The sequence below is a fragment of the Aedes albopictus genome, chromosome 2, assembly GCF_035046485.1.
Source record: "Aedes albopictus strain Foshan chromosome 2, AalbF5, whole genome shotgun sequence".
Taxonomy (NCBI): domain Eukaryota; kingdom Metazoa; phylum Arthropoda; class Insecta; order Diptera; family Culicidae; genus Aedes; species Aedes albopictus.
This window is the reverse complement of record NC_085137.1, coordinates 166,251,113-166,267,215: the sequence shown is the minus strand read 5'-3', so window position 1 is coordinate 166,267,215 and position 16,103 is coordinate 166,251,113.

Here is a 16,103-nt window from a genome sequence, read left to right as displayed (position 1 = left end):
GATTATTGCGGATACAACCTTTATAATATAATGTCTCTTGAACCCGCCGAAAATAATCTAAAGCCTTTTGAAATGCCCTGTAACGCACTTAGAACTCTCCAAAAAACCCCCAAAAACGCCTATGTAACGCCTCTGAAACTTCCTGATGTGCCTCCTAAATCCCCCTAGAACTCTCTCGGACTCCATTTTACATCCGTGAAACATCCTGGAATCCTTTGAAACCCCCTACAACGCCTCTGAAACCTTCCTGAAGCGCCCAGTAACCTTTTAAAACGCCCCTGAATTACCCCTAGAAGCTCCTCTGGAACTCCTGAAATCTTTTCACTTCTACCGTGACCTTGGCGTGACTTGACTCCATTACGTGGTTTTATGAAATAACGCAGTTTTACGATATTTTTTTAAACATCGCGGTTTTTATACGCGGTACCGTTGGATGCATGTGAAGAAAGTTATTTAATTTTTTATCAACTAACTGCCCCGGCAAACTTTGTCTTGCCAAGCAGTGGTGGTTTGACAACTGTTGAGCTCATAACGGCACCACACTCTAGATTGGTTTCATTTCGATCATGTTGATTTTATTCCCAGATCATAAAAAATCAGTGCTTAATCAATGAATTAAATGCTTTGACTGTTTTCCTACTCTCCGCATCGACCAATGTGGCGTAACACTGAACGCACTCCCTGCCGGTAATCCATTGCCTTACTTTTTTAGTTGATTTTTGTAACTTTTTCTACTTATAAACACAGCCACCTACGGATCGAACCGAGCAATAGCCATGCTGATCGGTTGATCCGTTCGTGAGTTTTGTTGCCTCAAAGGCCCAGGTACCTAACCAATAAGCATTTGTTCGAATTTCGACTGTTGATGATGATGTTGGGAGGTATGGCGTTCAGTCTTTGAAGGAAGACTGGGACCAAGGCAAGACGACGGAGGACGTGGAGGTAGCGCAACTACGAGAACGAACAGCGCTACTAGATCATTCGGCTGCCAACCGCCATGTCTTCGCATTCGACCGCACACGAATCGTGGATGCTAGTCTTAAGAAACAAAATTTACACATATTAGAAACATGTCATATTATAAACACACCGAACACAGTAAACAAGCGCACCGATACAGACAATCTGAGCAATACGTACGCTGGCGTACTGCACACTTTAAAAAACAATACACGAAGTCAGGTCGTCCAACAGACAAACGAATCGGTACAACAAGTGCGAACACAATCAGAGTAAAAGTCGCGCCAGAAACGGACAACTGCATCGTCGTTCTGCGACCCGGATAGTTTTTTTCGGATATTTCGACAATGATTTTTCATGAGGGCCTAACTGACTTGACTGATTTCTCTTCATCGACTCTCTCTTTCGCTAATAATTTGATCAAAACAAACAAAATCATTATTCTTTTTGTTTCTATAGCAACATGTAGTCGTCTTCTTCGCATTTAAACCAAAAAAAAAAAAACTCTGGAAAACTCAATACACATCCTGTGATAACACAAAAAATGGATCGCTGAAGAGAGCTCGAAAATGTCAGTTAGGCCCAAATGACAAATCAGTGTCGTTTTCATCCAAAGGAACACCGCCGTTGGCGGCAGAGTAAGTAAAACCAGACGAAAATGTTTACTTGCGCAGCATGCTCGCCTGGTACTCATGAAACTCTTGTTGTAGCGATACGTCGTTACAAATGTGGCCCATGCTGTGGGCTCATACGGACGAAAAAACGGAGTGAGTTACATAAACATAAACACAACATAAACGAAGCATTGTTCACAGATTCCCAGAAGAAGGCGCCATATAGCGACCGATGAAAGCTTAAGAATCCGTTTTTGAGTTATTCCTCCCAAAGACTGTACGCCATACCTCCCAAAATAAGCATTTGAATAAGCCGTATTTCTGTATCATATCTGCATTTGACCTGTTTACTGCTGTATAATATCAGTTCGACTGCTAAACTGCCCTATATTAACAATTGAAATGCTACTGAAAATCTGACAGCAGTTATGTAGCATTTCAGATGCACAGTATGTTTTGGTCAACAAGCAGCATAACTGCTACATTATTGCCTTAAAATTGCTAAGTGGGATGAGTGATGCTAAACCCAGAACACATTTCCACTTTTTAATTTAAGTGCCCCGGATGTAGATGCCATTATCATTCGCTTGTCCTGTCATTTATAGAGTAACAAATAAAAAAAAAACATGCTTTGGCAAATAAATTCCATGGTTTTGGCTACTTTCCAATGCTCGATTTAATTATCAGCACATGCTGGGCACATACCATATCTGACGAAGCAACTGCTGGTGTAGTTTTCAAGCTTTAAATTGATCAAAAAAACAACGCACATTATCTAATCATCTATAGCTTACATCGTAGCGCGGTTCAGTACAATCGTCAACCCGAGGATCTAGGGATCAAACCCCAATTTCTCCGAAATCAGCGATAAAAAAAACAATAACAGCATTTCAAAACGTGCCTTCAAGCCTCAATAGTTGCACAGGAGAGTGAGGATAAAAATAGAAGAGAAATGGAAGCCGTGAAATGGGCAGGGGAAATATTTTGTTCTTATTTTTTACAATCTGCGGGATAGGAAATTTAAGCATTTAATCAGCCGTATATAGGACCAAAACCTGTAGCTGTAATTTTGTAGTTGTACATATTACTTGTGTCATTGGGGTGAAAATTTTACCTGTTGACTTTATATGTACAAATAAATATATTAGGAAGAAAGACTAGCTGTTCCGGGACCTAAAGGGAATCCAAAAAGTTAACTGGAACGAGGATTAGGTATTTGTCCCATGCTACTGTGGGCATGTATCTCGTATGTCGGAGGAACAAGCTGAAACTAGCAAATTGAGGAGGACCTAAGGACTTTCAACGTTCAAAGCGACTGTCGAAAAAATGCAATGCCTAGACTAGGAGTCGAACCCATAACCAATCTGCTTATGAAGCGAGAGTGTGAGCACTACGCTACCATGGGATCCAGCTGATTTTTTTTTATTCTGATCTTGGTTCAAAATCTCTCTTTGTGCTACAAGATTTACAGTAAAATTGCAAATTGGATGGAATTTTCACGAATCTGCTTGTTTGCAACGAATCAATAGTCATGGATTTCAGAAGCAAGCCGTATAATTACTTCCGTATACGCTGCTTGATAGGGATACTGTGTGATTACCCATCAGTGGTATTGGCAGATAACGTGGTGGCGACGGTGACTATTAATTGCCCCCACAGTTTCCTCTGGATTTAAACCCCTTTATCGGAACCATTAATATTTAACGGCAAAAATATAATTGTTCTCTGTATTTTATTTTCAATTATAACCATGGTCTTATCGGACCGCCAATAAATGAGGGTGTGGGATTTATGTTTTTCAATTATCGCAAAGGTTCAAGGGATAACCGTCATAGAAACCAATTTCGTTTTCCCGCCATTTACGCGCGATATTCGATTATTCTCTACCCGCGTCTGTCTGTAATGAACCAAACTGCGATCAAACGGCAGCGTAATAATGCCAACAAAAGCGGCGAATTTCCATTTAACGAAAACGTTTTTTTTTTCTCTCTCCTCAAAAGCACTACAATGCGAGGTGCATTACATATGGAACGGAAGCACGGAAAAAATCCTCTCGTTTAATTGGCACCACGTGGGATTGACGGGAAGCCGTCTGCTTCGCGGCGTTGGCAATATAGATTATTTATTTTCCTTCGTTCTGTAAAACTGATGCCATAGAATACGCAGAACAAGCTATTATAGATTGGTTTAAATAAAAATAAAAAAAAAAACAATCATTGAAAGGTTACGAAGTAAAATGAAAACTTATGAAGCATTTTCAAGACAAAAAATAGACTTGAAGAGATCTGTTACACCATTTTAAAACCAAGATAAAATGTGTAGAATTTTCAATGCTTTTCTGAAAGCAATTCAGTTTCTAGTTGTTAATTGGGTTGAGATTTTTCAATTAAATGGTTTAAATTAAAAAAAAAAATCTCGTGGTGCATATTAGTCTTTCTAAAGTCGCAAATACGTTATATCAATAGAACCGTCAAAGAAAAACGGAAGCCGAATCGAAAAATTGAAATCATTCCAGTCGGAATCAGATCCAGATGGCGCCGTGCGCGCCAGTTTCCGATGAGAAACGCGCGCTCACAGCATATAGAACCGGGATCCGTTGATGTGGAAGCCACCAGCCAGCAGGATCGATATGGCTCATTTTTATCTTTTATTGCGGAAGCGAGGCTGGAATCATGTGCCCGCCGCGCGTAATCTGGCAGAGCCCCAGGTGTGATGGGAATTGATTGCCGGTCGTTGTTGCAGGCGCTCCGCCGTCGATTGTTTGGAGTGGCGTTCCGGCAGCAGCTTCTGGCGTGGGCCAATCGATCATAGTTCCATTGGTGCGGTTGTGGATGGATGGATGTAGCATAAACATTTATTCTTTGGAGCAGGACTAATTTGCGGTCCCTGGTTTCAGTAGATCCCTTGTACAGTTTCACATGGATTGAATACATGAAGATTAACAATGTTTTCCATCTTCTTTCTAGCATGGGATTCCAACTTAAACAGAGTCCTACTTCTTTACTAATTTTCCAATGAATACTTCCATAGTAATCATCAAAGAGTTCTTTCTGTCAATTAAGGATTTTAACATTCGAATTTTATGTGACTGACTAAAAGATACACTCTCTCAGTATCCAGGAAAGCCGATTTTTGTAAAGTATAGAGTTCTTTATATGTACTTAAGGCAACCACATGATTTATGTAAATAATCTTGACTTCTTTGAGCATAAAGTGTCATTAAACCTGCCTCACGATATACGAATACAACATGGTTCTTTGTCAATTAAAGCTCTCTATTAATAGCTGTGACAGTGCTCATGAAGCTAAGAAACAAGCTCTGTTCTAGTTGGGACGTTACGTTGGAAATAAGACGAGCTTATCCTGGTACCTACAAGTGAATTTAATTTAACATTCCGAAAGCACTCTCCAAACATAAACTTCTGTCCGATCCCATCTGTTACCGCACTCTTCCGACAATATTGAAGAATGCCACTCCATCGGGCATCCTTTCATTATGCTTGAGAGCCTGTTTTCTGCCGGGTCTCAACTCTCAACATCCTCAAAGCCTTCATATACAGCCATGCCATTTATCCTCCCGGCCATCAGGCCAAGGCCAACCCGGCCTATTATAAATTCTACTGATGTAGAGTCAATTTATAAATTTTAATGAACACACTTTGGAAGCTGCAGTTGCTTCCAGTTTCCACACAAACACAGCTTGCCACGATATGCAGTACAACACATACATGAGATTAATAGCCAGAGGAGCAGCCAGCATCGTCATCATACCATACATTCACATGTCGAATTTATCTAATGCCAATGCCTGTGCTTGTTATGTGCCACAGATAATGTTATCCTCAATCTCGTAGCTAAATTATCAAAAATGTGTTCGAATTCATGCTACGACGCTTTTGAAAATAACATCAATCACGACAAAACGCAGATCCCGCTTTCGGTTGCATAATTTATCTAAAAAGTAACTGCATCATAACAGAAAATTAAAGGTTATAATGGTGTAATGCTTTCTAAAGGTATTCGTTAGTCCTACGAGTTTTATGTAGGATAAACTTCCCAGATAATTTCTAAAAGAATTCGGAGGGGCTTCTGAAAGAATCTCTATATAAATATCTGCAAGTATCTCTAAAGAAATTCCTGCTGGAATCACTTGAGGTTTTCGTTAAAACACATTGTAGAGGATTTTTTAAATTCTTAATCACTTAACTTACAGTGACCGGCACAAAAAAATATCCACCATATAGTGATTGCAGTTTCTAGCGAAAAATACATGCAAAAATGATAAAATATACCTTTCAATGGATGCACTACATCCATTTTACATTGTTTTAGTGATCTGTGTTGAAAAATAGTTGGTTTTTGGGGAATAAAATGATTTAAAGGGTGATACGGTCAAAATTTGGTCACACAATTTGTTTCATAACTTGAGACTGCGTACACCAAAATAGCTGATTTTTGGAATAGTAATGGTACATTATATGTAGCTTATACCATATAATTTTCATCAAAATCGGTTTAGTATTTGCGGAGATATTGTGCATCCTGAAAACTGCATTTTTAAAATTTTGGACAAAGAGGATTTAAAAATAAGAACACATTTTTACTCTTTTATTTATAGAGCCAGAAATACTGAACCAATTTCAATAAAAAAAATTGCTGTATGTAAAGTATACATATCAAAATGTTGTGTAAAAATTTTATTCAATTTGATCCAGCCGTTACAAAGTTATATTTGTTTAGGTGGTCAAATTTTGTCAAATTTTGTCAAGTCAAGTCAAATTTTGGTCACTCAATTTTTTCATAACTTTAGACTGCGTACACCAAAACAGCTGATTTTTGGATCAGTAATGGTACATTATATGTAGCTTGTACCATAAAATTTTCATCAAAATCGGTCTAGTATTTGCGGAGATATTGTTGAACCCTGAGATCTGCAATTTTAAAATATTGTGCACAAATAAGAACGCATTTTTACTGTTTTATTTATAGAGTCAGAGATACTTAACCGATTTCAATGAAAAATTTTCTGTATGTAAAGTATGCCTATCAAAATGTTTTGTAAAAATTTCATTCAATTTGATCCAGCCGTTACAAAGTTATATTTGCTTAAGTGGCACCCGGTCAGTTTTTTTTTCATATTCAAACTGCTACAAATTTGAAAGTATTCATACAAAATGGCTCAAAATTTTACTAAGAATATATTTTCATAATAGTATTATACTATACAATTTTGATAAAAATCGGGGCAGTATTGGTAGTTCTATAATCAAAATTGTGCTTTACTGACCTTAAATTTCCGAAAATTTACTATGGAGCGCCTTTGTATAAAATTTTAAAAAGGTAGGTCGATGGTTTTATCTATATATCAACCAGTATTTAATAGATTTTAATGAAAATTTTATGGTATAAGCTACATATAATGTAGCATTGCTGGTCCAAAAATCAGCTGTTTTGGTGTACGCAGTCTAAGGTTATGAAAAATATTGTGTGACCAAATTTTGACCGTATCACCCTTTATGATAAGATTGCGAAAATTTCTTAAAAATAGGGTATGACAGAAAAAAAGATCCACTTAGCAATTAATTCCGAAACTTCAAAATTACGCCAAATTTTCACATGTTTGGCTTCTTGGTTTATGCTGTTGTGACCAAATTTTGACCGTATCACCCTTTATGATAAGATTGCGAAAATTTCTTAAAAATAGGGTATGACAGAAAAAAAGATCCACTTAGCAATTAATTCCGAGACTTCAAAATTACGCCAAATTTTCACATGTTTGGCTTCTTGGTTTATGCTGTTGTGATGTTTTTGACATGTGAATTTTTTTTATCTGTATTAAGGAGATTTTTAGCCCTGGGCTAGTTCATCTCGGGACCCACGCTTAACTTCCCTTCCGAAGGAAGAACTCACATTTTTTGTGTGAGTTTGTCGGGAGTGGGATTCGATCCCAGGTCCTCGGCGTGATAGTCAAGTGTTCTAACCATCCAACCAGATCCGCTCCACATGTGAAATTTATTTTGACGTGAGTTTTATCAATTTTAGGGTCATATGGGGCGAGTTTATTTTTCATGGTTTATATAATAGGTTAAATTTTCCCTAAACTATAAAAGTTATCCGTAAGCAAGAATGAATGCCATTAATCTACAATACAACAATAATACAGCTTGAAGACATACAGGAATGTACTTTTTTGAACAATTTGTATGGATTTTGGTAGACTAATGCAAAGAAATGTACATGTTGTGAAGATTATTAAGGATTATTTGATATTATCTGATATTATTTGATGACTCAAAACACTCTCACGTTTGTGTATCGCAATGATCACCTCCATCTGCTTGTACTAAAACTTGCTGGAGGTATATTCTATCATATAAAGGGTGATACGGTCAAAATTTGGTCACACAATTTGTTTCATAACTTGAGACTGCGTACACCAAAACAGCTGATTTTTGGACCAGTATTGGTACATTATATGTAGCTTATACCATAAAATTTTCATCAAAATCGGTTTAGTATTTGCGGAGATATTGTGAATCCTGAAAACTGCAATTTTAAAATTTTGTACAAAGTGGATTAAAAAATAAGAACACATTTTTACTCTTTTTTTTATAGAGCCAGAAATACTGAACCAATTTCAATGAAAATTTTTCTGTGTGTAAAGTATACATATCAAAATGTTATGTAAAAATTTCATTCAATTTGATTCAGCCGTTACAAAGTTATTTTTGTTTAGGTGGTCAAATTTTGTCAAATTTTGTCGAGTCAAGTCAAATTTTGGTCACACAATTTTTTTCATAACTTTAGATTGCGTACACCAAAACAGCTGATTTTTGGATCAGTAATGGTACATTATATGTAGCTTGTACCATAAAATTTTTATCAAAATCGGTCTAGTATTTGCGGAGATATTGTTGAACCCTGAGATCCGCAATTTTAAAATTTTGTGCAAAAAGGATTCATACATTTTTACTGTTTTATTTATAGAGCCAGAGATACTTAACCGATATCAATGAAAATTTTTCTGTATGTGTAGTATGCATATCAAAATGTTGTGTAAAAATTTCATTTAATTTGATCCAGCCGTTACAAAGTTATATTTGCTTAAGTGGCACCCGGTCAGTTTATTTCATATTCAAACTGCTACAACTTTGAAAGTATTCATACAAAATGGCTCAAAATTTTACTAAGAACGTATTTTCATAATAGTACTATACTGTAAAATTTTGATAAAAATCGGAGCAGTATTGGTAGTTCTATAATCAAAATTGTGCTTTATTGACCTTAAATTTCCGAAAATTTACTATGGAGCGCCTTTGTACAAAATTTTAAAAAGGTAGGTCGATGGTTTTGTCTATATATCAACCAATACTCAATCGATTTTGATGAAAATTTTATGGTATAAGCTACATATAATGTAGCATTACTGGTCCAAAATTCAGCTGTTTTGGTGTACGCAGTCTAAAGTTATGAAAAAAATTGTGTGACCAAATTTTGACCGTATCACCCTTTATACAGTGATAATTACAAATTTTCAATGTACTACAAGTGGTACACATGGTGCACACTTATAATGTTAACTTTTAAAATAAAATCACACTGGTGTTAAATTATGCGCACACATGAAATTAGTGATTGCAAGAAAGACTAACGTCAAATCATGTTGGTGTCTTCAGCACATATAGTCCTTGCATTCCAACGAAAAATATTGCAGAAGACAGCTAGATGATCTGACGCTTTATTTTTTGTAAACTTTTGATTCTGAGAATGTGTGTATTGAAGCGACAGTGGAATTTGAGGTTGAAAGTTAACATTATGATTGTACACCCGTGTGTACTGTAGGGAACTTGAAGGGTTTAGAGAATAGTGTATAGAACCTTAGAAAGAAAAAAAAAAAGAGAAATTCATGTTTTGATGATCGTACCAGGCGAGTTGACGAAAATGAAAAATTTGAAAATTCAGTTTGTTGGTTACTTTCGAAGTGATTAAATGTTCCGAAGTTGAATCTGTGTGTTTTCTGTGATTTCCCTGGTGATTCCGAAAGAAATGGCTGGTCCGTGGGCTGATCACTACATGTACCACTTACAATAGGGTCTGGGTCCATTTGGGCAGGAGCATCTATTTTGGGCACTTGATGCTATAACTCAGTCAATTTTGAACCGATTGATTTGATTTCTGAAACACGATCAGGAAGGCGCAGTATCCAGCTATGTTCAAAAATTCTAGTCAATCGGGTTGAAATTGACTGAGTTATAGCAGCAAGTGTCCAAAATAGGTGCTCCTGCCCAAATGGTCCCAGACCCTACATTGAATTTTTGTAATTATCAATGTATAGGTATATGATAGAATATACCTCCAGCAAGCTTTAGTACAAGCAGAAGGAGGTGATCATTGCGATACACAAACGTGAGAGTGTTTTGAGTCATCAAATAATATCAGATAACATCAAACAATTCTTAATAATCTTCACAACATGTGCATTTCTTTGCATTAGTCGTCTAAAACTCATAAAAATTGTTCAAACAAGTACAATCCTGTATGTCTTCAAGCTGTATTATTGTTGTATTGTAGATTAATGGCATTCATTCTTGCTTACGGATAACTTTTGTAGTTTAGGGAAAATTTACCCTATTATATTAATCATGAAAAATAAATTCGCCCCATATCACCCTGAAATTGATAAAGCTCATGTCAAAATAAATTTCACATGTAAAAATCATCACAACAGCATAAACCAAGAAACAAAACATGTGAAAATTTGGTGAAATTTTGAAGTTTCAGAATTAATTGCTAAGACCAAGCCCACTCGTGGGCTTAACACTACACACGCAACAGCACGTCGTTAACGATTTTTAATTTCGTTATCCACCCATTTTCGCACCGGTCGTTCGTTTCCATGTGAGTAAAATAATGATCGGTCGCCTTTCCGCACCGGTGGTCTCTATTCTATCCGTACCATCGGTTTTTTGCATTTCCGTAAATCATCGCAATATTTTGTTTATTTCTATGGTGTTATTGCAAATCTTATTCAGTATAATAATCTGTGCTCATATTTTGAAAGAAGGGGTTTTGGATAAGACTGAAAACTGTTAGTAAAAATTAAACTCAAATAAATAATTCCCTTGGAGATTTGTATCAGTTTTAGTGCGTTTCAAGATATCATTTTCTCAATAATGTATGATTGTATTTATTCCCAGAATTCAAACAATCTTTTTTAAATTATATGTTTGTTGCTTACTGTATGACTAGTTGGTTGAATTTTTATCTAAAATAATATCCATCTCTTCAATATTCATGTTGCCTTTCTCGCAAGAAATTTATCTGAATTTGAGATTTTGAGCATTTTTTTAATAATTGGGTTTATTGAATAATTACATCCCTTGCATTTCCAACACATTTATTACGTAATTGTCTCCTTTACAACTTCGCGTAGGTCAAAATTCTTGAATCCTGGTCATAGTAGAAGCTGTCTTCTAACAGTCTGCGATAAGTTTGCGCAACACTTTTTCATAAACGTGTATTTTAACATTAGCTAATTCTATAATCAGTCACAACTTTTTAGTTACAAAGCATCAATCGGAAATCTTAATATATATTGCGATATTTTATATACTGGTATATGAATATTTTGTTGGAAGCAGATTCTATGCGCTTGAAGTAGACTGCGTATTTGTGAAAGTACATAATGAGCCCACTCTCTTTTTTGGCACTTCATACAACATTTGTTGTATTTTAACATCCAACACTTGCTTTTTCTATAACGAGGAATCTACAATATTGCAGTCCTGCACACCGCCCATTTTAATTGATGAAACTTGGCAGCTCGACTTCAGTTTTTTAGATTTTTATCGGTATGATTAAAGTTTGTTTTTACAAAAAAAATAAAATAACTAGTGTTTTTATGATATCTGAATTGAGTTAGGTACAGTCAAAGCATCTTTGAAAAATCATAACTACTCAAATCTAATCTTATACATACGCAGCCAGTACGCGGAATCACCCTGGAAAGCATCGTGTTACTTTTCTTGTCAATATTGATGCTTGCAGCATATCAGGACACATACATCAAAGCGGCCAGGTCTATTGCGTTGTATTTACGCGCAAAGTGTTCTTCGAAATACTTGGAGTACAAAATATTTTCTTTCGGCAAGGTGCTTCTCGAATTTACAGGGGAGGAAGGATGCGTATACCAAACGATCCAGATTACATGTTGATGAATATGTTTTAAATATATAAAAATGTGTATAATAGAGCTTTGAATAAAAAATGTGTAATACTGGAAAAATCTCCCCTATTGTTGGGTTGTTTTTATAGATCTAAATAATGTCGAACCTCCTATTCTGTATGATCGGTGTTATTCACATTGGGTTGTCTCAGATTTTTTTTCTGCTTTTCCCTATTGTTTCTACAAGGGTGAAGTTACTCATTTCGCACACATTCTTCCTAATGTCTCGTTTGTTTAATTATTTTTTTCAAATTTATATAAACCACCCACTGACGACCACTTTTTTTTAAAAAGCAATCAAACCAAAACTCCTTTGCCTTTTTCGAAATATACACGACAAAACGAAACGCGAGGCACAGCTCTTTCAAAACGGGGGATCTTAGCCCGGAAAGTGGAGAAAGAAAACCTTGTGGTCACTTATTACCGTCAAATGGTATCTTTTCGGGTTAGAAAATACGCACATCTTCTTACCGGAATCTGCGACGGATGACGATAATTTTGGAACTTGTCGGAACGAACTTCGCGAGTTATTTATTTGGACATTTTTCTAAATGTGCGAAACCAAACTTTACTTGCAGCGTAGAAACCCCGGCTCAAGCATGTACGTGTTAAAAATGCAAAACTCACTGAATCACTATACATTTCAAATATAAGTTTCAAAACCATCGGCCGAATCAAAAACTAAAAGTGCGATTATGAACAATCGTAACTATTTTAAAAGAAAATCAATACATTTTCGATATGCAAGATCCTAAAATTGGCGAAGAAGGGCAAACTTTATTCAAAACATACTTAAGCAAAGCTTGTCAATTTAAACCTATTATTTTTCTGCGTTTGTATTGTCACTCTATCACAATTGTATGTCAGACAATTTGTTGTGTTATTCGTGTAACGATCTATTATATTATTTGGTTGAAAATTTCAAAGCAAGTAAAAATAAAAATTTTGAATATTTGATGCAAACTAAAATAAATTTCTACCTATACAAAACAAGAAAATCATTCTCTAGAAACTATATACCGGGCAACAAATCCATACTCATGTTCTTTCGTCTCCTCTTTACGCTACCCAGAGAGCTAAACGCGAGAGAGCGCACGAGCCTACGGATAGAGACCGTACTTTGCGTGTCTCTATATTCTAAGCCCTGCTACGAGCCGTACGTAAACTTTTCGCTTTCGAGCCCTACTTAGCAGCGACCGGTGCGGTTCACTTCTTTGTTCGGGGCTCTACTTAACGCTAAAACGCTTGATTGAGCCCATGAGTGGGCTTGGTCTAAGTGGCTCTTTTTTTCTGTCATACCCAATTTTTAAGCAATCTACCCTATCTTATCTAAGTTTGCTTTATTCCTCAAAAACCAACTATTTTTCAACACAGATAACTAAAACAATGTAAAATGGATGTAGTGCATTCATTGAAAGATATATGTTATCATTTTTGTATCTAGTTTTCATTAGAAACTGAAACCACTACATGGTGGATCTTTTTTTGTGCCGGTCACTGTAATTTGCAGCTCTACCCAGGTAACCAATAAGCACTTTATTCAGCATTATTTGTGCACTATATGCGCCTTTACAGCTGGGAATTTAAAGCTACTCAGCCGTATATGTGACTTAAATGCTACTTAAATGCAGGTTTTGGCCTAATATACGGCTGCTTAAATGCTAGACCTTTAGGAACTTCATAAACTACTGTCAAAATAGTAACGCCTTGAATGTAACGCATCTTACAAAACAAACCAAAATAGAAATTTCACCCCTCACACTCCCTCCACCACTCACTCCGTTTATTTGTCATCTTGTTCTTTGCTGCACATTTTTTGGCTGTTGTGCCTATCTAACCTTTTTTCTGATTTCTTTTTCTGACTGCGATTTGTTCTTAAGACCCGTCGATTGCGAAGGAGCTGTTGCGCGTTACAGGATAAGCTAAACATGAAACTGTGAAGTGCGCTGATTTTTGTTTTATTTAAGGTTTGTTGTGATTGAGCTACATTTCCTCCCAGATTAAATAATTTCGCTTTGGGCAAAGTTGAACTAGGACGACGACGACAGATAGAGGATACATATAAAATCGTATTCTTCTCGATGTCTTGTTTAATTTGGCATGTGTATAACTATGCCATATAGCCGAGGCGGTAAACGCACGGGTATTCAGCTCTCGGGGGAAAAGCAAGTGCCGAGGCTGAGAATCAAACCCATGACCATCCGCATATGAAGCGAACGTGTGACCAACTACGCCACGGGCCCCGGCATTGTAGTTATCCCTGGCAAAGTTTCAAAAGGAATCCATAAAATACTTCCTAAAATCAAAACTGGATGCTTTTTTTTTTACCAATTTTTGATTGTTTTTTATATTACGGAGCAATATTTTGTATCCATGTTCGAAATGTTACGTCTGTTTGTCTGTGGAATATCTGTAAAAAGTCTTGAAAAATTTTTTTAAGGAAAATCTCCAAAGATACTTTTGGACCATATTGCTTAAGTAATTTGTGGAGAAAGTCGAAGAACGATTTTGAAAAGCGATTTTCCGTGAATTCGGAAGATTATCCAAAGAAATCCGTGGAGTAATTACTGATGGACCCTCAAAAGATTTTCTGAAGAAATCTTTGGACTAATATCTGAGGGAATTCCTGAAAGAACTTATAAATAATACTTCGGAGAAAATTCCTATTGAGTTCCTGGTGGATTATTTCTGGTAGTAATTCCGAAGGATATTCTGGAGACATTTCTGAAGGAATTCTGTACTTTTGTTTTGTTTCGTTTTTGTTTTTCTGTAGGACTCTAAAGAGGAGTTCCTAAAAAAGCTCTGCCGAATTTAATGAAGAAATATCTCTCTCTCTTTTCTCTCTTCTTGGCGTAACGTCCTCACTGGGACAAAGCCTGCTTCTCAGCTTAGTGTTCTATGAGCACTTCCACAGTTATTAACTGAGAGCTTCCTCTGCCAATGACCATTTTGCATGCGTATATCGTGTGGCAGGCACGAAGATACTCTATGCCCAAGGAAGTCAAGGAAATTTCCTTTACGAAAAGATCCTGGACCGACCGGGAATCGAACCCGTCACCCTCAGCATGGTCATGCTGAATACCCGTGCGTTTACCGCCTCGGCTATATGGGCCCTCTGAAGAAATATGTAGGAATTAAAAAAAACAGCATCCATTTTCAACGAATTTCATGGAGCAATTACGAAAAGAATGCATAGAAGGGTTAATGAAGGATTATTTTGAAAGAATTCTGGAAGAAACTCGAGTAAATTTCGGAGGGATAGCTGACGGAATCCCCGGAAGATTTTTAAAATAATTTCTCAGAGCAGAAGATTTTTGCAAAAGATCTTTTGAAAGAATCGCTGTAGGAATTTGTGAAAAAAATCATGGGTGATTTTCTGATTGTATTCGTAGAGAAATTTCTGAAAGAATCTCTCGAAAAATTCTTCGAGAATTTATGAAAGCATTTCTAGAGAATTTATGAAGAAATTCGTGAAAGTATATCTGGAGTAATCAATGACAGATTTTCTAAACAAATTATTTAAGATATGTTGGAGGAATTGCTTGAGGAATTTATGAAGAAACCCCTAAAAAAGTTTACAAGTGAATCAAAGAATTTTGTTGCAGGAATCTGGTAAGGAATTCTTGTGTACCACCGAAATTGCGCGACTCGCTTAATGCAAACGCTAATGCTAATCCGGTAATGAATTCTTGAGAAAAATTTATTACCAAATTCATAAAGAACTTTTTGAAGAAAACATGGAAGAAATTGCCTGAGATTTTCCATTACAAATTTCTGAAAGAAATTTATTAATTATTTTCTTTTAATTGTAGGGATTTTTTAAGCAATTTTCAAATTAGGAACCATTGCTACGGTGTTTTTTTGCACGTATGAGGGCGCAAAAATGGTAAACTACCATTAGCAATAGGGCGCCAAAAATTCAAAATACATAATTAATTTTGTTACATTTAGGATGAGTTGAACCGGGTCGGAAAAATTGTTATTGTGGGCACGGGTTTCTTCTGATATTCTTTCAAGAGTCCGTACAAGAATTATTTCAGGAAATCATCTACGGATTCTTTCAAAAATGCTTTTAAGTGATTCTTTAAGATAATCAAAAGTTCACATATCCTTCAGAAAATCTTCCAGGAATTTGTTCTATTATTTTGTCCCAGGACTCCTTGAGGAAATCTTATATTTGTTCCAAAATTCCTACATAAATTTCTCCAGGAATTCGGTCCAAAAATCTACAAATATTTCTACCAGAAATTCCTTGGGTGGTTTCTGCAGAAATCCTTCCTGGAATTCTTTAAGAAGTTTATTCT